Genomic DNA, 21,086 nt, shown 5'->3' with positions numbered 1-21,086 from the left:
TTCTTTGTTTTCTTCTTCCTTTTTTTTTTTTTTTTTTTTTGGTGTGGTTTGGTTTTTTTTCTAGCTGACAGAGATAATTTCTACATCTGCAAACAAGCAAAGTACAGGTGGGAAGATAAAATCACAAAGGCACATCTTTCACTAGGTGGTAAATTGGCTTGTTTCTCCTCTCCCATCCCCAAAAGCAAAGTGATACTTGGGTTAAGAAAGGCTGGGAATTCTCTGAAACTCTTTCCTACTGTTGCTCCTTGCTGATGGGTGAGAGATCAGTGCTGATTTCCAGGGACCCCATGCACAACTCAGAACAGCAGTTCCTCAGCTTTGGGCAGAAAAGTTCCCTCTTGCAGATTCCTCAGCCCATAAACATTCAAAATGTGCTGAAGGGGCAGCAGGAACACCAACCCAAACCCCTCCAGTTGCTGCTCCTCGGAGCAGGGGCAGGGCAGGAGAGAGGGAAAGCAACAGGTTTTTGGGCACCTGCCTCTGGTGTGACCTTCCCTGGGAGAGCACGACCTCGGCAGCTCTGCCCTCACCGGATGGGAAGATGCCTCCCACCCCGGGAGGAAGGCACAGCTGGACTCCAACCATCAATCATGTCCCGCCGGGAAGGGCTTGTATGGCTTGTGGGATTCCTGGTGGGGTGACTTTTTTTCAAAGCCTCCTGCAACAACAGCAACCGTTGCTCAGCTTCCTTTCTAGATAACCTTTTTCCTGCTGCCCAACATGCTTATCTGCTGCAGACAGACTGGCAAGATGAACCGGAAAGCTGATACCTTATCTCTCCCTCTCAAGGAGCCTATTTAAGTGTTGGAATGTGTTGAGATGGTAAATGATTGTTAAAATCCAAGTGAGGAACATGGACCTAAGGGCAGGTCCTGCTGGGAGAGAGCACCTAGTCAAAAAGGAGTCTTGTGGGACTACAGTCTTTCGAGGCTTTTCTGCCAAGAAATGCATCTTTTATCTGCCAAAAGATGCATCGCCTGAAAGGTAAAGTGCTTTGTTTAAAACCAAAAGGCATAGACTGGGTTCTGTGGGTTAGCCCTGCAGGCTGCTCCCAGCTCGGTGTCCCTTCCATACGACTTTATCTGTGTCTCAGTTTACTCACTGCAGGAAATACACTGCTGTGGGTCGGCCTCGCAACGGGTGTATTGTCTGATATCACATGGCACGTATTCCTCACTCACCCTTTAATCTGCACTGCTGTGGGAAGCAGCGAGATGCTCACACATTCATGAAGGTAAATAGGATTGGAGAGCTCTCGGGCTAATTGAAATGAACGGGGCTCAGCAGCTCAGGCAGCCTGATACAACCAAATGAGACCTCTCCGGGGACACAGCAGAGCTTCAGCACTTCACTTATTTCAGCCACTGCAAGTGGCAGCTACAGCAACAGCAATTGCAGGCACCAGGGTTTGAGCACTGTGTCAGCAGAGGGGCCAGGGAACACCGGCGTGGCCAGGGTGATGTCTGTAACAGCTGCTGGGGAGGGGTGGGATGGACTTATTTTGGTCCTGTCCTGGGTGAAAAAATAGCTGGTGGAGATGTTGCCAGCCTGGAGCACACTGCCAGCAAAAGCAGGGGTGCTCTCCCTTCCAGTAGGTGTTCCAGCACTCTCATGGGTATGATGGGGAAAGGAGAATGGGGCCAGGCAAAACCACGGGGCAGCAACCCCACACCAGTGTGTTGTAGGGCCCTAAAGAGCTCTGGGGAGTTGGATCCCAGCACACAGAGCAGCGAGCGATGGGAGCTCCTGTGCATGTGAGGGGTCCCTGCACCCCCACTGCTCTGACAGCACCCTTGAGGGGCAGGCTCAGACCTGGGGATGGCTTTTGCCACTCCAGCTGCTCTTGCACAGTATTTGCTGCAGAAACTGCTCGGTTGCAATGCACGCTGCTACCATGGGCTGCTGCATCTGAAAGTTAATCTGTTCCACATCACAGGCTACTTTTCCATAGCGGTGCATAAGGAGTTGCCATCCCAGAGCAGACCTCAGCCTGTCTGTATGATGATGTCAAGAGCTTGAAGAGGAACCCAGGTGACCTGTGGCAGCTGGGATGGGGCAATGCTGGGAGAGCTGATCCCATCTCATGCTTGCTAAAGCTGCCCTGAGGCTTTTTACCCCCTGCAAAACTCTTGGAATTAGACAGTACAATGTGTGTGTCTGCAAGATTCTCCAAATTCTCTTTGCATCTTCACAAGCTCCTTGCCTCCATCCCTTTGGGTAGGAGCAGCATGCCAGGCCCAGCGTTTTTGGGGGTTGCAGAAAGGACCCTGCAGGGAAGCAGGATGGGAAGTCTGTGGTACTCATTTTTCTCTCCCTGATGTGGTTTGATTATATTGGTGGGAATGCGGCTGGTATGGCTGCTATCTCCTAACACAGCTGATCAACGCTGTGGGTCTCAGCCCTGCCCTCCTTGTTTAATTCCTTTAGGGCAGCTCTTGTATTTTGGGGACGTAGCAGCTCCAATCCTCACCCTGTATCCCTGCTGGGCACAGTGACTTTCAGGATGGGGCCGGGCTGCCCTGCAGATAGAGCAAGGCTGGGTTAGCAGTTGTTCCTGTCAATGTAAAAAGTAGGAACGAGGGAGATCCATCTGAGCCACTCGGCGTCTGTGTCTTGTGATCCTGAAACCCAAGAGCCCCCCCTGACTCAGCAGGTTATTAATAACCCCCTGGCTGTGCTCCCACTGCAGTGCCTGCCAGCCCTGGCACTGCCTGGCTCTCCTCCGTGGTGAGGTGAGATGCACACCCTGGGCAAGGACAGGGGCTCCTTCCTGCCAGCCCCCACACCCCATCCCCACCCACAGGGCTGGGCAGGAGTGCTGTGAGGCTTGTGGAGGAGTCTGGAGAGACCCCGAGGCCTCTGCACCTCCTGCAGCACAGGAGAGGCTGCTGGTGCTGCTGAAGTCAGACTCATCACACCCTTGTCCCAGAGCCTTTGGTTTTTGTACCTAAAATCAGTCCTGGTCCAGGTGCAGCTCAGGGAAGTTTGGCTTCCTGGAATGTAGCATCATCACTGCCACCTGCCCCCTCCCTGGGCTGGGACACATCAAGTGTCCCTAGGCTGCTGCAGACCGTGGTGGCACTTGGTCCCTCTGTCTATTTGGACAGGATGGGATCTGCCAGCCACCAGGTTTCCATCCGCCTCTGCTGAATCTCTTCTGTGGTCACAGCCTTTGCCTTTGCCCATGCTCCTCTTCCCAGGATTGCAAGGGCAAAGCAGAGGAGGCTCAGGTCCCTTGGAGACAAGCTGGGGCAGGGGAAAGAATGGCACATTCAGCAAAACTGTGGTGATGATGCAATCTGGGACTGGGCTACTCCAGGGGAAGCACACAGGCTGCAGCAGCCATCTGGGGGTCCCTGGGCACTGGGGTGCACACCCCGGAGCTGCCCAAGTCTCCTCCTGCTCAAGGTGGGCTGTAGCACACCCACATCCCCACCACATCACACAAACAACCCCGGCCTCAGGGGCTCTGCATAGCTGCAGGGTGATTTGGGGTGAGGGTGAGCCAGGCTGTGTTTACCATGGCTGATGCTCATTAGCCAGGTTCATTAGCACTCCCTGGACAGGTTTTAAATAGCAAAGTGGAGCTACCTTACAGGTCTGGGGCAGTCCTAGCTGCAGATGGAGCACTGAGTTCTTCCTCTTCTTTCCTCCCTCCCTCCTGCTCTAGTTCTTCCTTTTCTGGCACTAGGAGTAGTGCCCCAAAATCCTCTGAGCTCCTCATTTCTTCCCAAGCAGGCTGGGTCCTCTCCAGCTCTTCAGCTCACAAGTAGAGCTGGAGCCCTGGAGAATCTCCCAGAGCCCTGACAGCTCCATCCATGGTTTCTTCCCCTCCCAGTCTCCTTCCTTTCCCTCATCCTTGGCCCTTCTCTCTCGGTCTCCTGTTGAGCCAGGGAAGGGGACAGCTCTAACCTCCCCACTGGTACCCTGGGCTACTGTGGCACCTTTTGTGTCCTGAGACAGGGCACTTGTTTCCATCCTGCTGTGCTCCATCATGGGGCCAGGTGGATAGAAAAGGGAACTTCTCTGCAACATTGATTTACTTCATCAACGTGGCCTCATTCCATTCCTTTCCTGTTTCCCTTTCATCCCCTTCTCCTTCGTTCATTTCCTTCCCAGGGCTCTCCTATCACCTCTTCTCCTCCCCCTGCGCCAAGTGAAGAGTTTCAGCTCTCAACACTGGGCAAAACCCACTCCCACGTGGTGAAGCGTCTACTCGATGCCTTGGCTGCCTCTTTTGAGCACCCGCGGTAGGTGCGAGCCCACCCTGGGCTGTTCCCCCGGCACAGCCCTTTTGCTCCCGGGGGGAGATGCAGGGACGGGACTGGCTCCTGCCGGGGTGGGGGCGAACCTCGCAGCCCCCTGGGCACCGGGGGACGCCGCAGCTGGGACTTGGGATGCTGGGGGGAGCGGGGCCCGCCCGGCGGCGGCTCCAGGCTGGGTTTGTCGCTCCATCTAGTGGGGACGAGGCGGGATGTCGCCGCCGCCCGGGATCGCGGCCCCGGGGGGGCGGCCCGGAGCAGCCCCCAGGATGGAGATGCTCCGGGTCCTGCGACCCCCCCGTGTCCCGGGAGCTGTGCCCTGTGCCCTCATCCCGTGAGAATGGGGTGCCCTCATCCCACCCCGAGCTGTGCGGCTGTTCCCGAAGGGCCCCCGGCAGGACCAGAGGTGGATGGAGCACTGGAGCAAACGCTGTGTTTTCCTGAGCAGAGATAGTTAGGACCCACTGAAATATTTAGGAATTGTGTTAATAATTAAAGAGGAGACTGAACTCAAAAGGAACTTGGTGTGATCTCGTGAGACGGAAGTGACAAATTCAGTTATGAGGAAAAAACACTCACTAAAGAGTAGCATTATTTTATTAGTTCCCCCCAAAAAAGGGAATATGGCAGCTCTGGAGATGTTCCAAGCAACAGCCTCAGTCTGGGGGCTCTGGAAGTGAATCCTGCAGCCCCTGTTAATTGCAGTTGCCATTCCTGCTCTGCAGTGTGCAGGATTCACACGCTGGCTGAGCTGTGATCATCCCATCCCTGATCAGAGCCACACTTTGCAGGGACAGTGAGAACTGGCTTGCTTACAGCAGGGGTTGCAGCTCTACCAAAATCACTTCTTCTCATCAGCTTCATCGCACTCTGAAGCAGCTGATAGTTCTCTTTAGCAGGGTGAAGCAAGATATTTTTGAACTGTGAAACAACAGCTGTCTCACAACACAGGGAAGGAAGGAATCGGATGGTTGTGGTCAAAGGTTGGAACTGTGAACCCAAACGTGTCTGTGAACTCACATTCCGACCACAACTATGGTCGTTATGAGGGCTTCAAGATAGGAAACAAAATTATGTGATAGTTTAAATCTGGACTGAATTTTCAACATTGCAAAATCACTTACTTTAAAGTACCTTCAATAAATTTGGGAGAAGTGTGGATTTGCCTATCCTTGTTTTCCATTTTTGGGAGGATCCCCCTTTGTCAGTGCAGGTCTTGTGACTCTCTCCAGCCTCAAATATTTGACTGAGTTTGTCCCCAAAGCTGGCTGCAGTTTTCATGAATGTACTAGAGGGAATGAAATGGCATTTTAAAGGGAAAGTGGAGTTTGTTGCTAAAATATCCAGATCAGTTCTGCAGAGGTTTGTCTCTAATGTTGTTTGGGATAATTGCTGATCTTCAGATTTAGAGTGAAAGAAGCTTGATATATTTGTATAATCCAGTGATCTGCCTACGAATTGTCATAAGAGTCAGACAGGTTGACTTGACACAGGAATGTTTTGCCTTTCTCAGAAATATTCCTTGGGTTTTGAGATACACCTTCTAGGACCCTACACCAAATAACTGGATGCCTTTTTTTGTCTAAGGGTTTTTTTCCAACCTCTTTGAAAAATGTGGGCTTTGATAGAGCAAACAGAGATGCTAACTGAAAAAAGCAGGTGCTTCTAGAAGTGCTGTTCTGTGTGTTCTGGAAGTGAGTGTTGCATTGAAAAAAACAGGTCTTTGCCCAACGAAACTTTAGTACTTGCACCTCCATCTTCCTGTTTTCTCCTCTTTTTTTCAACGTGTTGAAAACTCAGCATGTCACCAACAATCTTTGGAGTCTTTTGAAGAACACAAGCTGGCACATTGTGAGAAAGATGTGTGGTGTTTCTTGACTTTTTGCTTGAACCTTTTGCTATTTAAGCACTAAGGCTGTGCGAGGGCTTCCAAGTGGATGTAGTAAGAAAGGCTGGGCTTTAAAAGCTGCCCAAAGAACAGCCTTGCTAGTTTCTGAACAGCACAGCCAAAGGAAAAATCATAGGATGAGCCAAAGCAGAAGACTTGTTTTGCAGTTATGCACAAGGAAAAACTGAAGTCATGACTGATGAAGTGCCTCCAAAATACTTGCAATATCAGACAACTGGTATTTGGTTCTTGTTGCAAGCAAAGCTCAGTGCTCAAGCCAGCTGAAAGCAATTCGCTTCTCACTGGAAGAATAGTTTCTTCCTTTTAATCAGCTCTGGTTTAAACGATTTCTTTTTTTAGTGCCTTAAATAGGCATTTTGGGTTGTTGTTCAGGCAGCCAGCATTTGCTCATGAAGAATGGAGTGGGTCTGCAGCCTTTAAAAGGACAAACAATAGCCTGGCAAACAAACACTTCTGTGGCATCTTGTTTTCATACAGAGCTTGCAAATCCCATGGGCTGCAAAGGAATAAGGAAAAGAAATAGCCTCTACCTGATCCAGTAGCTAGAAGAAGCAATAAGTAACTACTTGAATCTGCTCTCACCTGTGCAATTGGGCAGGAAGGGTTAAAAATGGCAAATAAGACCATAACTGGGGGTACCAGTCTCCTACAGTAGGAATTGGAGTCAGTGGCTTTGTCCTGCCTCAATGGTGAGATTTGGTGGAGAGTGAGAATGGGATCATCAGAACAAAAGCACTTCTTTTCACACCCACCTGTAAGGCAAATCTTCATACAAACAATGGTTCAGTGATTCTAGGCCAGAGATAGGTTGGATATCCTATGAATGGGTCAGCTATTCAAGAGATGCTGGGGGGAAAAATCTATGAGACTCTACAAACTGACTTTGAAAGCAGAGCCCTCATAACTGTGTCACAACACACCAGATACTTAAAACAGATGCACAGAGGGGCCATGACATGAGTTAGTGTGAGTTAGAGTGAGTGTAGGGTTGCAGTTTTTGCTTTCCCTGATCACAATTAACTCAGTTTGAAGTAAAGGACAAGATTCCTGGGTTTTCTGACTCTTTTCCCATTCCCAGTATTTTGTACTCTCTTTCAGCTTAGAGAGGTGAGAGGCTCCAGCTTCCTCTCTCATCAGAATATCTTTCTATTCTTCTTAAAAAACAAGTTTATGAAAACATCTCTGTTGGTATTAGATCTTAAATAAGAGGGGAAAAATAAGTCTTTTATGTTTCAGACCCGATGTCCCTTTACTGTGTTTGAGGTCTGGCTTTCAAAGCATTTCCTTATATTTGGATAACACAGCCTCATACATGGGATTACAGAGAACTGCCAGAGCTACTCATGTCTTCTCTCCCACCTCTCAAATATGACAGCTCAACTCGATTGATGTTCTTGCTGACTGGGTTTTGGGTCCTAAGGCCCTGTTCACTTAGTTGGAGGCTTGAATTTCCCTGTAGCTGGCTCAGATGAGCTAATGAAGTCAGTGCAGGCATGAGGCATTCTTGATTTAGACACAACTGAATTTAAAATGATTTTCATGCTTCAGGGCATAAACCAGCTCCTACCTCATGGGATTAGAAAACATATTCTCCTGTGAACAGTTTATTCCACAACTGGCCATTGCATGTTTCTTCTGCAGCAGCTGATGTTGGTTGCTGTCTGAGGCAGATGGAAAGCTGGAAGGATTGTGACCCGACCTGGTAAGGTAAATGTGTGCTGGTAAATGGGGAACAGAGTAGGATTACTTTGCTTTCTCCAAAGGGTTTGTGGAGTTTTGTGAATGACTGTGAGGGCAGTAAGGCCCTGTCCCGTGGTGCAGGCTGCCTTTTACAGCTGAGTAAAATGTTAGCAAAATGGCACTGGAGCATTTCGGCTGTAAATCACCCTATGTCATGCAAGGCATGGGCAGGGACCAATGGATTCAGCGCAAATTTTTGTAGAAGCTGTAGCATGTAATAGAATTTCTGTTATTTCTAGGAGACCTTATACCACAAGACATTTCTGTAGATGCTGTAAGCCCTCTGCAATGGGTATTTTCTATTTCACAGGATTTTTTACTAGTGGAAGGAACACAGCAGGATTTCTGCTCTCACTTGTAATTAGTCCTGAGAAGAGGAAGCGGGACTCTTCCTCAGTTTGACTCTTTTGTCCAGGGATAATTTTCCAAGATCTCTGGAGCTGGTCAAAAATCAGAATGGGTGAGCAGTCCTTCCAAAATAGATCCTGCATAGAGCTGTACACTGAACTTCATCCAGCTGAAAACTGTTCTTTAGTCTCTGCACAAATCTCTCCTTGCTGTTGACACTCTTCCCTTACACTCTGCTGTGGTTCTAATCCCACCAGCTTTCATCTTACACCAGTTATTTTGGTTTATAAACAGGGAGGTGAAAGACAGTGCAGGTCTTTTGAAGAGCAGCACAGAAATTCCTCACCTTATGCCAAGTTCTGATAGTGTCCCCAAGGACCAAAATGCAGTGGACCAGGATGTAGAGGAGCCACACTCTTGCCTATGTCCTCCCATTATTCAGTTCATGCCCAGCTTTAAACAGGGAGAGGCAGAGGAGCCTCAATTCTGACCTGAGCCAGGAGACTTGCAGAGCTCCATAGATTTGCCCCTGGTGCACTGCTGGGCACAGGTGGAAAAGCCAGGAGCTCGTGGGGACTGCAGTGTACACACCTGGTAATGAATGTACAATCGTCTGTCATTTGTTTACTTCAGCCTTTTGATCTCCACAACAGGTTGCATTAATTTTTTCTTTAATTGGCGTGTCTATTCCCTTGGCCCTGGATTGTTGCCTTGGAGATGCACAGGAGACCTTTGGAGAACTGCTTATTACAGCAGCAGGTGTGCACAGCGCTGACCTGGACAAACCTGTGTGAGTCACCCGCTGATGGCGGGGTTGTAGGTGGCTGTGTGAGTCACTGAAAGTGAGGGGATCCCACATTCCTGACCTCCCCAGGGGCAGTGTTAATGCCTTTGGGCGCTTGATGTTAAACAGAAAGCACAGAACAAGATGGTTCGCTCTCCCACGTGGTCCTGCAGAGCGAGGTGGCTGGATGAGAAAAGCAGGAGTCCAAACCAAAGGCACCCTTCAGAAGTGTGGCTGACCTGTAACTGCTCTCATGGAGGATAATGAGGTTTGCATGGGCAGGAAGCAAATGTAGAAGAGCTATTTGTGTGTACTTGTCTGACTGATGAAGGAAGAAAAACTAAACGCACCAGACTAATGAGTGCCCAGTGAGTTGGCAGAGCGGGAGTTTGGTAATGTCAGGAAGGAGGGTGGGCTCCTATAAGGAAAGAAGTGGAGGGCCTCCTGTCCCTAGTCAAGAAAAAGGCGCTGCTGGAAAGATGAGATGAGACACCAAAGGGGCAGGAGTAGTGTAATGCTTTGATATCTAGAAAAGGAGGGGATCTGACAACCAGATGATGGTTTTCAGCAGCGCTGGTGCATCTCTTGGTAGCTCAGTGCCTGGCAACTTCAATAGCAGCGCAGATCAACTGTAGGAACACCACATATGGTCCAAAAAGCTGTTCATGCATTTCCTCCCTCTGCCTTACTCTTGATGACTGTTTGAGATTAGACACATTTCTCATGAGCAGTGATCCAGGTGCCCAGCCTTACAGTGTTCTTGTAACCCGGAGAGAGGTGGGAACTTTTCTGCCTGCAGCATTTCCTACGCCAGGGAAATGTGCTGCAAAATCCCTCTAAAGCCACCTTCCCTTTGTGGGCAAGGACATGGGGTGACAGCACATGACTGGTGACCCATGAATAAGGTAATGAGTGCATTTACATGAGGCCAGCAGTTGCCCAGGTGCTTGTCTCATATATATTATGCACACACTCACATATATAAATATATATGTGTGTGTGCACCGTTTTTGTGAACTGTAGGACAGTCCCTAAGAAAGAAATGCACGTGTACCTGCATTTTGTCTGGCCTTTTGTCACCAAATGTCACACTGACACACACCTGTGTGTGTGTTACAGGACAGGGAAGGAGAATTAAAGGGAGGCTGCTCTGTCCTTGTGTCCAAGGAGACCACATCTTCCAAGCTATAAAAGATTCCCTGTGCAGAGGAACTGCACCTTGCAGCAACTTTTACAACACTATCTTTAGTGCCAATTTCTTGCCAGCACTGCTGCTCCCATTGTGTTGACCTGAAGCTCTTTTCATCTGGAGCAGGGACTGTATTTGCCTGTGAGGCTACTGGTATTTTATGGCTCTGTGGAGTGTCTTGGAAGAGGAGTGATTGCCTTGCTCTACTACATTAATTTCCATCATCTTTAATGACAGAACAAATTAAAAGATATTTCTGGACTGAAGTCCTTCCAAGGGGCAGCTCTTCCTTTGAACTTGCTGCCCATGAAACCAGGGGAGAACACCAGGCACCTTTGCTGGAGTTTTCTGGTCCCACTCAGGCTGGACAGAAGTCCCCACAGGCCTGTTGTCACCCAAGGTCCCTGACATCACCCCACGGCTCTCACCGGGGTCACCAAAACATAAGGGAAAAGGCTCTGGTACCCCTCTGGAGACAGCCCCAGGTGCCTCAAGCTGGGGTGGTTGTAGGGACTACATATAACTATATGTATAACACCTATAAAACTATATGGAAACCCCGACAGTGATGATCTCAGGGTCTCCTCCAGCACTGTGGAGCCTGACCAAGGTGGCTGTTGGGTGGAATATCTCCATTGAGGAGATTCCACACCCTCTCTGGGTAACCTGTTCCTGAGCACAGTCACTGCACAGTGAAGAAGTTCTTCCTTGTGTTCAGGTGGAGCGTCCTAGGCATCGGTTTCTGCCCATTGCCTCATGGCCATGTGGTTGGCACCACAAAGCAGAGTCTGGCTCCAGCTTCTTGGCACCCCCCTTAAGATGTTTAGACACATTAATGTGGTCTTTTCTTGAGGCTGAACAGCCTCAGCTCCCTCAGCCTTTCCTCATATGAGAGATGCTCCAGCCCTGCAGTCATCCTCGATGTCCTCCGCTGACCCTGCCCCAGGAGCTCCGTGTCTCACAGAAGGGAGCTCACAAGAGTCATTAGTGTTGGAAGGGACCTCTGGAGATGATCTGGTCCAACCTCCCTGCCCATGCAGGGTCACCTGCAGCAGGTGACACAGGAACACGTCCAGGTGGGTTTTGAATGTCTCCAGAGAAGGAGACTCCGCGCCCTCCCTGGGCAGCCTGTTCCAGTGCTCTGCCACCCTCAACATAAAGAAATTCTTTCTCATATTGAAGTGAAAGTGAAAAAAACCCCGTATCCTTGTGTTTTAGTTTATGGCCATTGCTCCTCATCCTGACGCTGGGCACTGCTGGAAAGAGTCCGGCACCACCCTCTAAACGCCCCTTTTTGAGATACTTATATGCACTAATGAGTCTTCTCCAGACTAGCCAGGCCAGCTCCCTCAGAGAGATGCTCCAGACCCCTCAACACCTTCATGCCCGCCGCTGGCCCGGCTCCAGCAGCCCCTCGTCCCTGCTCCCTCCTCCTCCTCCCGCTCCATGTTGCGCCGCCCCTGCGGTACCGGCGGGGCCCTGCAGGCGGCGCTGGTCGCGGGCCGGGCCGGGCCGCGGGAGGAGGAGGAGGAGGAGAAGGAGGAGGAGGAGGCAGCGAGTGCCCGGATCGGCCGCAGCCGCCGCCGCCGCCCCGCGCAATCCGCCGCCATCCGCCGCGCCCCGCGCCCATCGCCCCCCCGCACCCGGCTCCGCAGGCACCCCCGGCTCCCCGCCACCACCACAGGTGGGTATCGGGGGCCGGCGGCGGCGGCGGCCGCGGATATTCGGGGCGGTGAGTGGGGCCGGGGGGAGGGAGGGGAGAGGAGAAGAGAGGAGGGAGGGGAAGGGAGAGGGAAGGTGGGACGAGGCAGCGCTAAAATGGAGCCGGGGCCAGCGGCTGCGGCACCCCGCGGCCTGCTCGCCTCCGGCCGGCTGCGGGGGGACCCCCGCGGTTCGTGGCCGCCCGTGGTTGTTGTGCGGGGCCTGCCCGGGCCCATCCCCGGCGGGATCCCCATCCTCGGGGCCCCTTGTCCGGGCTCCAACCCCCCGGGCCGGGGGGGCCGCGCTGGCCGAGCCGCCCCCGCCCCGCTCAGCAGCCGGGCCGGGGGGTCCCCGCCGCAAAGGCGGTTGTTTTTCTTGGTCGTCTGGAGTGTGACACAAAGATATTTTTGTCGCGCCGTGTGTGTGTGTGTGTGTGTGTCTCAGCAAAACAAGGAGGGGGGGGGTGGCATCCAGAAGGCTCGGCCGGTTTGTTATTGTGCGGGAGCTACAAAAGGGCTGCTGAGGCCGAAATGCGGCTGGGCCGGGAGGGGGGGAGCGAGGAGGGAGTTTGTGCGCTGGGCCAGCTGGTTCGGTAGGTTTGAAAAGATGGTTTAGGGTTATTTTTTTTTTGTCCAGGAAGGAGTTTTTTCATCTCTGTGTGGAAGCAGCTGTGCCCCCCTAATGCGGGTCCCGGGACTCGTGCTGAGCATCTTCACAGGGGGGTGGTTTTAGTCGTGTTGGTTGTGACAAAAACCCCCTGATCTCCCAAGTCGGAGCTGCCGAAAGCGGTTTGAATGAGCTGGGAGTTGCGGGGTTTGTAAGGAAAGTTGTTTTGTTTTGTTTCAGTCTTCTGAACGTGCAAAGGGTGAGATACTCCCTGAGTATCATCTTATGAAATGTTTGTATATTGACGTTAATGGTGTTTGGGGTGATAAGGTAAAATAAACATAGATGTTCAGGACTTTGGTAATTTTGTTTCTTTCTAGGAACAGGTATAAAGTATAAGCACATTGCAGTGTCTATATCCTCTCCTTAGGGGGAAGGCATCCCACCCCTTCCAGCGCTGAATCCAGGTTAATAGAGGAAGTTTTGTTTGGCTTAAGCCTTGTCTTGAAAAGATGCAAGTGAGGCCTCCACTGGAATGGGCCCTTCCATGGTGTATAAATAGCTGGCCCCTGCCTTGAGCCCGAGTTTGGAGAATCAGCTTCTGATGAGGAGGTTTTTCAGATATAAACTGGCAGACTTACCTGCCTTTTCCACGTTCAGTTGCCACTGGGGTAGTTAAACCCCAGCGTCCTAAAACCTAGTCCTCTAGGGACTGAGGAGTGAAGTCACCTGGAAGAGGTAGGGAGGCCTAGACCATATCCTGAAAGTGGAATTTAGGGAGAGGATGGAAAATGATGTTTTCAGGCTTCCTGACCGAAAAGATTAAATAGTTACCTGCCTTTTTGCCCTCTAAGTGAAACATTGTAAATGGGCCTGGGTGTTATCAGGAGCTCATCTGGAGTTTTTTGTGAGTTCATCATAGGTGATGCTGCTTCTTTCAGGTCTCTAGCTTAAGAAGTTCTTAAGTTCTTTGTAGTTAACAGAGTGTTTTGGGTGGTGCGATAAACAAGACCTCTCCCATATGACCTCTTTGAAATGGTCTAGTGTTTTGCTTGTTACAGTTAAAAAGTTAAGATGAAAAATAATACTTGGACAAATCACAAATATTATGGGAGGTTGCTGCTTTGTTTCTGTTGGTTTTGGGTTTTTTAATTACACCTTTCCTCAAGCCAGTGTGATTACATCTGCTGTTAGCTGTATTTTGATTTTGTACTTAATTTGATAAGTACCTTGAGTGCAAATTGATTCTTTTGTTTGTTTGTTTGTTAGACTGGTCTGCTTTTCTGCACGGCCTGAGTAAACTAGATATCTGTCACATGTTTGAGGCTGCTTTCAGCAGTTTTCACTGTTAAGAAGATATATTTTTACATGACTTGATAGATACCTTTCTTGAAAAAAAAGATAAAGAAAGTAAACCATGTGTTTGATACAGATTTCCAAAGTTGTCATTATAAAGTGCCTTGGTGCCTTGTTTTTTTTCTAAATTTGGAGAATTTTATTTTGGTCTTAGAGTGCATTTTTTTTAAATGAACTCTGAGCTTTTTTTTTTTTATTATTTTTCTATGTGTTCAAGAGAGCTTAAAAGGGCAACTCAGCCAACTGGCTGAAAGAGGAAAAGTAAGTAAATGCTCCATACAAGTGCTGGAAAGGAGATGCAGGGCTTAAAAGTATTTTTGTTTCAATAAATATGAGTGATGTTCCCAAATATTTTTTTTAATTAAAATTATTTCGCTTTATAGTGACATCTTAATAAAGCCTTTTAATAAAGCTTTGTGTAAAACCTAACTTCAAAGGCTAATTTATTGGAACAACCTCCTGAAGGTAGGGGGTGGCATTAGAGTCTGTGTTTGTCTAACGGTGCTGGTACCTGAGTGATGGTGCAAAGACAGACAACCCTCAGTGTGTGTGGCAGGGATGGTTCCAGAGCACCTGATGGTTGTACCACACCTTTCTTGTCCTGCTGGGATCACACCTGAGGTGTGGCTGGGGAAAACAAGGACCCTGGTGCTGCTCTGGTTTGCCTGAGCTGTGCAGTGCAGCCTGTTGGATGATCCAATACAGAATTACCTGCCCCTTCAAGATTCAAGAGTGTTGGTTGTTCAAGGCCTTCATTGTGCTCACCTGACTAATTGGAAGTATTTATGGGTGAGCTGGGCTAACTTTAAGTGCTGCTGCACTGAAAATAATAGTAAGCCTTTTTTAATGATTTTTTTTTCTTTTATGATGATAGTCTAGAAAGAAATTTTTGCTATAGAGGCATTTCCACTTGTAATGGTGGGGTTTTTTCTTGTTGGGGAAATAGAAGCAAAATGAACAGGAGAAACTTAGTGATACAGGATGGTGACTTCAGGGGAGGGAGGGAGAGGGTTTATTCCAAGGGCTGGACCTCTCTGGTCATCCGTGTTCCTCATTACTACATTCCTCATTTATTCTGCAACTTGGCACTGAGCTGTTTTCTCAGTATCAGGCCTTGCTCTTAAGCTGATCATGCCTTGTAAGTGGGTTTTGTTTTTCATGTGGCACTGACTCATTCTCCTAAGAGGTCGATAATTTCACAGCTCCTTATCGCTGGTTTGTCATTTGAAACAGAAGAAATACAACTGTGGGTCTCTCAGGTATCAGACAATGAGGTGAGAGCACAGAGACCAGGTGAAGGCTGGGCAGATGCAGCTCTCCATTGCAGAGCAGCTTTTTCTGACGTCTGAAATTAGGTGATTTTGTTACCAAAGTCATGAGAGTGCTCATGGAAAGCACCTTCTGAAGGGGGTTTTGCACACATTTGGGTTGGTTAAAGAGTTGGTCTTTCCCACATGAAGATAAAATAAGGCAGGAGGTTATATTATAATATTCAGCCTCGCTGAAATGTAGCTTTGACTCATGTTCTGTTAGTAACTTTTACTAGAATTTAGGATGTTCTCTGCAGACACATTTGCTTCCTGCACAGAAGTAACAGAGGTTGGAGCTTCTGAGCTGTTTATTTCGGAGCAAAGCTGTTCAGATGTGTATGGCTGTAAATCCTGACCTGGTTTTTTGTCTGGACCACAACTGAAGTGGACTGGAGGCTGCTCTAGTATCCCTGGTTTGTTTTGTATTTACCTGTGGCATTGGTTGGTTGTGAAGCTGCTTGAGTTGCAGTGCTGTGGGGTCTCTGGGGGCAGGAGGTGCTTTTGAGATTTTATAAGGTGTATGTGCAGTTCTGCAGTTCTTGCACCTAAATTCAGTGTCTGTGTTTTGGTTCTGAACTCTTGAATTTTTCAGGAAAGTTTTGATAAGCTGGAAGGGGCGAGAGAGCTCACTGTTACACCTTTAAGAGACTAGAGGTATGAATTTGGGGTGGACTGATGAAAACAGTCATACCTTGAGTGGAAGGGAAGAGGTAATGACCAGGTTTGAAATGTGCAAATGTGGTGGAGGAGGTGAAGGTGAGCCTGGTGTGAATGTCAAGAAATACAGGAAAAATAACCAGGAAGAGAGCAAAGACTTGCTAACAGCCCCCCAGGATCTGGCCAAGAGGACCACTCTGTTGGGCTGTAGTACTTCAGGTGTCTGCCAGGCTTCCATTAGCTGTTGGGAGCAGCCTCAACAGCCTTTGGATTTCAGGTGGGTGGCACTTAAGAGGAGTAAACTACCTAGTATTTGTGGAGTTAGCACCCTTAAGGAAGAGATTTGGTGGAGGAACCCTTCCTGGGTAGCCATTGAGACATTTAGGCAGGAATTGTAGTGATGGTGATCCAAGCACTGAATACAGACAGATTTGAAGAGCTTGCATTGGGACTTTGCCTCCCCCAGGCACTTCTTGTGTGGGAATATAGCGTTTTGGGTTTTTTTTTTTTGCAAGAGTTCTGCTGTGGGGTAAGTTCTTCAGCTCTTCCTACCTGTATGTGGGCTGGGAGGTTGTACAGAAGCCCTGAGTGATCTTGTTCAGCATTGGGAGTGGGCTGTGAAGCAGGCAGGAGAGTAGGGACATGTTCAAGAGATGTTTCTTCATGGCTACAATAGTATGAAATATGGTTTTATCTTTTATTGAAATAACCAAAGAATCGAGTTCCCACCTAGCAATTGAAGCTTCAAGAGCTGTCGTTCAGAAACAGATTCATGAGATCTTGAGTGCTGGTGTGGTGTTGGTGTTCTGCATCAACAACACTAGAGCAAAGTGTTGCCTCTAGTGAGGCCTGTGATCCTGTTGCAGCAAAAGCAGTGTATGGGATGGCTCATTTAGGAGGTGTTTGCAGCATTCCCCATCCCAGCATGCAGAGACCTGCTCCTCCAGAACTCTTCTGGAGCAGGGCTTCATGCTGCTGCTGGCCCCACAGCATCAGGAAGGCAGGCAGTGTGATTCAGAGCGTGGTTTTCAACCACAGAAAGTGGGAGATGAAGGCTCTATTTCTTGCTCTGCTGCTTAGCAGAGCTACAGAGTTCTGTGGTGTCATTTTCCTATCTGGAAGATGAAGTGATGACGCTTACACACCTTGTCAGTTATGCACTGCAAATATCTATGTAAATTAAAGCATCTGTGAAATGTTTTCACTTCCTGTTTGGCTCGAGGTAGTCCAGATGTCCTGGGCATAGCCCAGGTTACTGAGCTCTCCAGAAGAGCTAAAGCTTCCTAAAGATGTCTAAAGCTCCTTTCTTAGGAGGACTGAATCACGCTGCTGTAAGGTGCTTTCCTACCACTTTGTCCCTCTGTCCCTTTCCCATCAGATTCCTGTTAGCATCCTTGGCATTCATTTGTGGTGCAAATGGCTTCTATGAATAGGCTTCCTGCAAGGAGAATTGCTGTGCAATGCTGCATTGCCCTGGTGCTGTTAAAATTGGGGAACCCGGAGGAAGACTTGCTTGGAAGCTTCGGTATCTGCAGTGTTTATGAACTGCAGGCTTGTCTGGACTGCTTGACATCTTATTAATGGTTTGAACCGGCCGCATCAGTCCTGATGGCTGTGGGAATTGGGAGAAATCTGATAGAGAAAGAGCTATTCAGCTCTTGCCAGGGCAGCTTTGTACCCTGCAGTGAGTACCTGCCAGAGGAGCTCCCAGCAGCGCCCTGGGGAGGAACAGGACTGGAGGGTTTTGCTCAGCAGGGGTGTACGGGAACCTCTGCCTTGCCTGTGCAGTGAGGGATTGGCATTTACGACCTGCTGATGAATAGCACTGGCTTTTATCTCTTCATAAAGATAACACTGTGCATAACCTGAGTGGGAGCTGAGGCCCTGAAGTCAGCAGGCAGCCTCAGAGTGCAGAGAGGTGACCAGAGCCCAGATTTGGTAGTGAGGCCCATCAGGCACAAGGTAAACATCCACCTCCCTGTTCCAGTGTGATGCTTCCTGAGACTGCAGAGAAAACAGAGCAGCTTAATCAACAGCTGATGGCATTTGTGTGGAAAGAGCTGTATCTGTTCCTGAAAAAGGGACTGTTTAACCCAAAGGACTGCCAGCTTTGCTCTGATTTCATCTCTTGGAGCTGTGACATCTCTAATTTCCTCTCCGGTTGTTTGCTATAAAATTTATGTTCACTGCTGAGAGACAGAGTAAGTCACTGAGCTTGGGACCAGGTGAAGGATTTGTGAAATGTTTGACAGAGAATTATTCTTCCAGTGGCCAGTTGTGGCCTTGGCTGCGTAGGGTGAGCTGTGTCTCATGGTTTGGAGGCTCAAGTTTGGGTTCTGGAGCTGGCAGCACATTGGTGTTTCACCTGTGTGTATCTCACCTGGGTTATGTGGGTATCTTTGCTGTGATGACTTCTAAAAGTCTGTGTGGCAGAAGTGTCAGGGCTAAGGGAATTTCATAACCTTAACATGCAGTGGTGTTTATTTTTAGTGATGGAAGAGTTTCTGCCTTCACTTGTCAGAGCTAAGGCCTGGTGCAATGGTCTGGGAACAGTTTGTGCTTTTGTGGGTGCCTTCTGCTCCTCTGAAGCAGTGGGCAGGATTGGGTGCACTTCTGTGCCAGTGGACAGCCTCTTCCACTGGAAGAGGCTGTTCTGGACGTGGCAGGTGCTGCTGCAGTGCATTCCTTCCTCGTTTGACTCATCTTTGCAACTTCTCCTTTGTGATCGAGAGCTACATTTTCTCTGAGGATCTTGGCACGGAGGTTTGGTGACTGGGGTAGGGACCTGAACTCTGAGACTTCTTACTGTCTGTGGTGTTAGTTAAGCAAACTGTTCCTCTGCCTTGGTTACCCAGGTAAAATAGGACTGATAGTACCAGCCCTGTTACCCATCAGGAGATTCCTACCAACTACTCACAGTCTGTTGCTGTTGCTCAGATACCTAAATGCCCAGTTTACCTTACAGTTCAGCTGAATGTTGCCAGGAGCTTTCTGAACAAGTTTTGCCAACAGAGCATTATGCCAGGTATTCCTTTAGTATTTGGATTTAAACTGCTCACTTGTGATCAGCTTCCTTGCTCTGGCATTGAGGGAGCAGGATGTTGTGTCTGTGTGTTCCCTCTGGACGTTCACGTCTCAGAGGAACCGGAGCAGGGCAGAGTGGAAGGCAGAATCACTTTGGAGGCTGTGGGTAGTGTGTTTTCAGCTCTGGGCCTTGCTTGTGGGAAGAACCAGAACTAAAGTACAACTTAAGTACAAATCTTTAGATTTACACTTGAATATGAGCCTTGTTGGGCAGGCAGTTCGCAGAGATCATGAGGTTGCTTCCCTTTCCTCTTGTACCAGAGGGGTTGAGATATGGATCTTTTGAGGCCACAGGTGGTTCTTGCTGAACTGAACTGCACTGTCCTCCCTGGGTTTTGCCTCTGAAATGTGGAACAGCAAAGAAATAGGCTCCTTTATTTCTATTGTGTCTTGTTGCAGAAGTACCTGCCAGGAGGTCAGGAAGTCAGGGCCTGATGGTGCTGGGTCCTGCCTTGTTTAACATCTTCACGGCCTGGATGAGAGGGCAGGGAGTGTAATGTTGGTAGCTGGTGCCTGCAGGTTGTTCCACGAGATACCTTCCTGCTTCCCTGCAGCATTCAGCTCTTGATTCTGAGGGATGATAAGAAAGCCCTGCAGCACTTCCTCTTGGGTTGGAGATAAGGTTGTACCTTCCTGACAAGCTGGCACGAGCCAGTCAGTTCCTCCTTTACAGCACGATGGGGCAGATGGAAAGGAAACTGGCTCTGTTTCTCTGGAGGGCTGTTGTAGAGAGACACTCCTTTCAAGGAAAGGATTAACTGCACACCTTTGGTTTTCTGTTACTTGAAAAGGAGGGGGAGTTCCATGAGCACAGGGTCTCACAAGTACTTTCTGTGGGCTGTGGACCAGCTTTCTGATGGGATTTTTTTTGCTCTGTGCCACAGTCTTGCATACTCAGGATGAACTATTTCTTTGTCTGCATCCTCAATTACTGGAGGTCAGGGCTCCTTTCCAGGGTGTGGCATTGTCTGTCCAGCCGGCACAGAAGGGACCACAGAACTCGTTAATGTTTTTGTGTAAATACAATTGAGCTATTCTCCAGACCCCAATCTGCTTTATCTGTTTTACAGTAAGTTACAATTCCACCCTTTCTGGCTGCCTTTCTCTGCCTGCCTTCCCAACACTGGAAAAGCTGTTCAGCAGAGAGGTGAAGCTTCTGTATTTTACAGGCCAGACCTGAGATTGCAAAGATCTGTTTTCTCTAGAGCTGTGCAGTGATTTAGTGACAGTAGTTGTGATTCCCAACCTGTTGGTCCATTTAGAAGAGAGGGCAGCAGGTGAGCTTGGTGAAGACAGAACTGAGAAAATGAGGTCGTGTTACAGGACATGCCCTTTCTGTCTCCCCTGTCATGTTTTATCTTTGCCTGTAGAGCCCCACAGCGCAGAGTTAATGATAGATCCACTGTCCAGAAGGTTCTGCCTTTCCTCTTCGTGGTCCTGCTCTGTGCCTCAAATCCCAGGAAGCTTGGCATAGAGAGAGGTCTGATGATGGGGCTGGACAGCAGGCAAGCCTGGCAGACAACCTCCAACCTCCAGTACTACTTGGCTAACAACATATCTCTGCAATAAATCATGGGAGATATGATCCTGTTCTCCCACTCCCTGTTTTTACAGGAGACAGGGTTCATGGGAAATCCAGAAAGAAGCTGGTATTGTGCAGGATTAAAGGAACTGGTGCCATCAAATACATCTATTGAGCTTGTGAATCAGGAGCTTGGTGATGGGGTGTTTTATCTCTTCTCTGCACTGCAGACTCCTGACTTGCTTCTCCCTATCTGGCAGGATTTGGTGCCATTTTCTGGCACCACGTTTGGTGCTACATCCAGATCTTGGCAGGTCCTTTTTCAGGTGTACCAGCAAATCTTGGCAGCTCCCTCTGGAAATAATTCAATAGAATGACAGTGAGCAGTTTCTTGTGGATTAGACTCTTGCTGCAGCCTCTGCCTGCTGCACAGCTCTTCTGATTGATCCTATTGGCTTTGTACTTGTATGCTGATATTCTCTTGTTGCTCCCCTCCTTATTAAGCAATGTCTTCTGGGAACTGAGTGTTCATCTGGTCCCTTTCCTGCTAGGCTGATGATCCATGCCTGACCCAGACAGAGCTTTTAAAGGATATTAGTGCATCTGACACCAAGC

At 49.0% G+C, this 21,086-nt stretch overlaps 1 protein-coding gene across 8 annotated transcripts in view; it reads left to right on the top strand.

Moving 5' to 3' along the window:
- The first annotated feature begins 11,780 nt into the window (after positions 1 to 11,780).
- PRRC2B (proline rich coiled-coil 2B) overlaps positions 11,781 to 21,086 on the top strand; it is a 45,514-nt gene continuing 36,208 nt past the window's right edge. For 5 of the 8 annotated variants that reach the window (XM_032708067.1, XM_032708071.1, XM_032708074.1 and 2 more), the window contains exon 1: positions 11,781 to 11,919. The gene's annotated coding sequence lies outside the window, so the exon portion shown is untranslated. Of the gene's footprint in view, positions 11,968 to 21,086 lie in introns of all 8 variants that reach the window. The other 3 variants (XM_032708068.1, XM_032708066.1, XM_032708069.1) reach the window with 3 other exon arrangements.

This window comes from Chiroxiphia lanceolata, chromosome 21 (genome assembly GCF_009829145.1).
Source record: "Chiroxiphia lanceolata isolate bChiLan1 chromosome 21, bChiLan1.pri, whole genome shotgun sequence".
NCBI lineage: Eukaryota > Metazoa > Chordata > Aves > Passeriformes > Pipridae > Chiroxiphia > Chiroxiphia lanceolata.
Note: the sequence above shows the minus strand (reverse complement) of the source record. Positions and strands in the feature narration are given on the sequence as shown.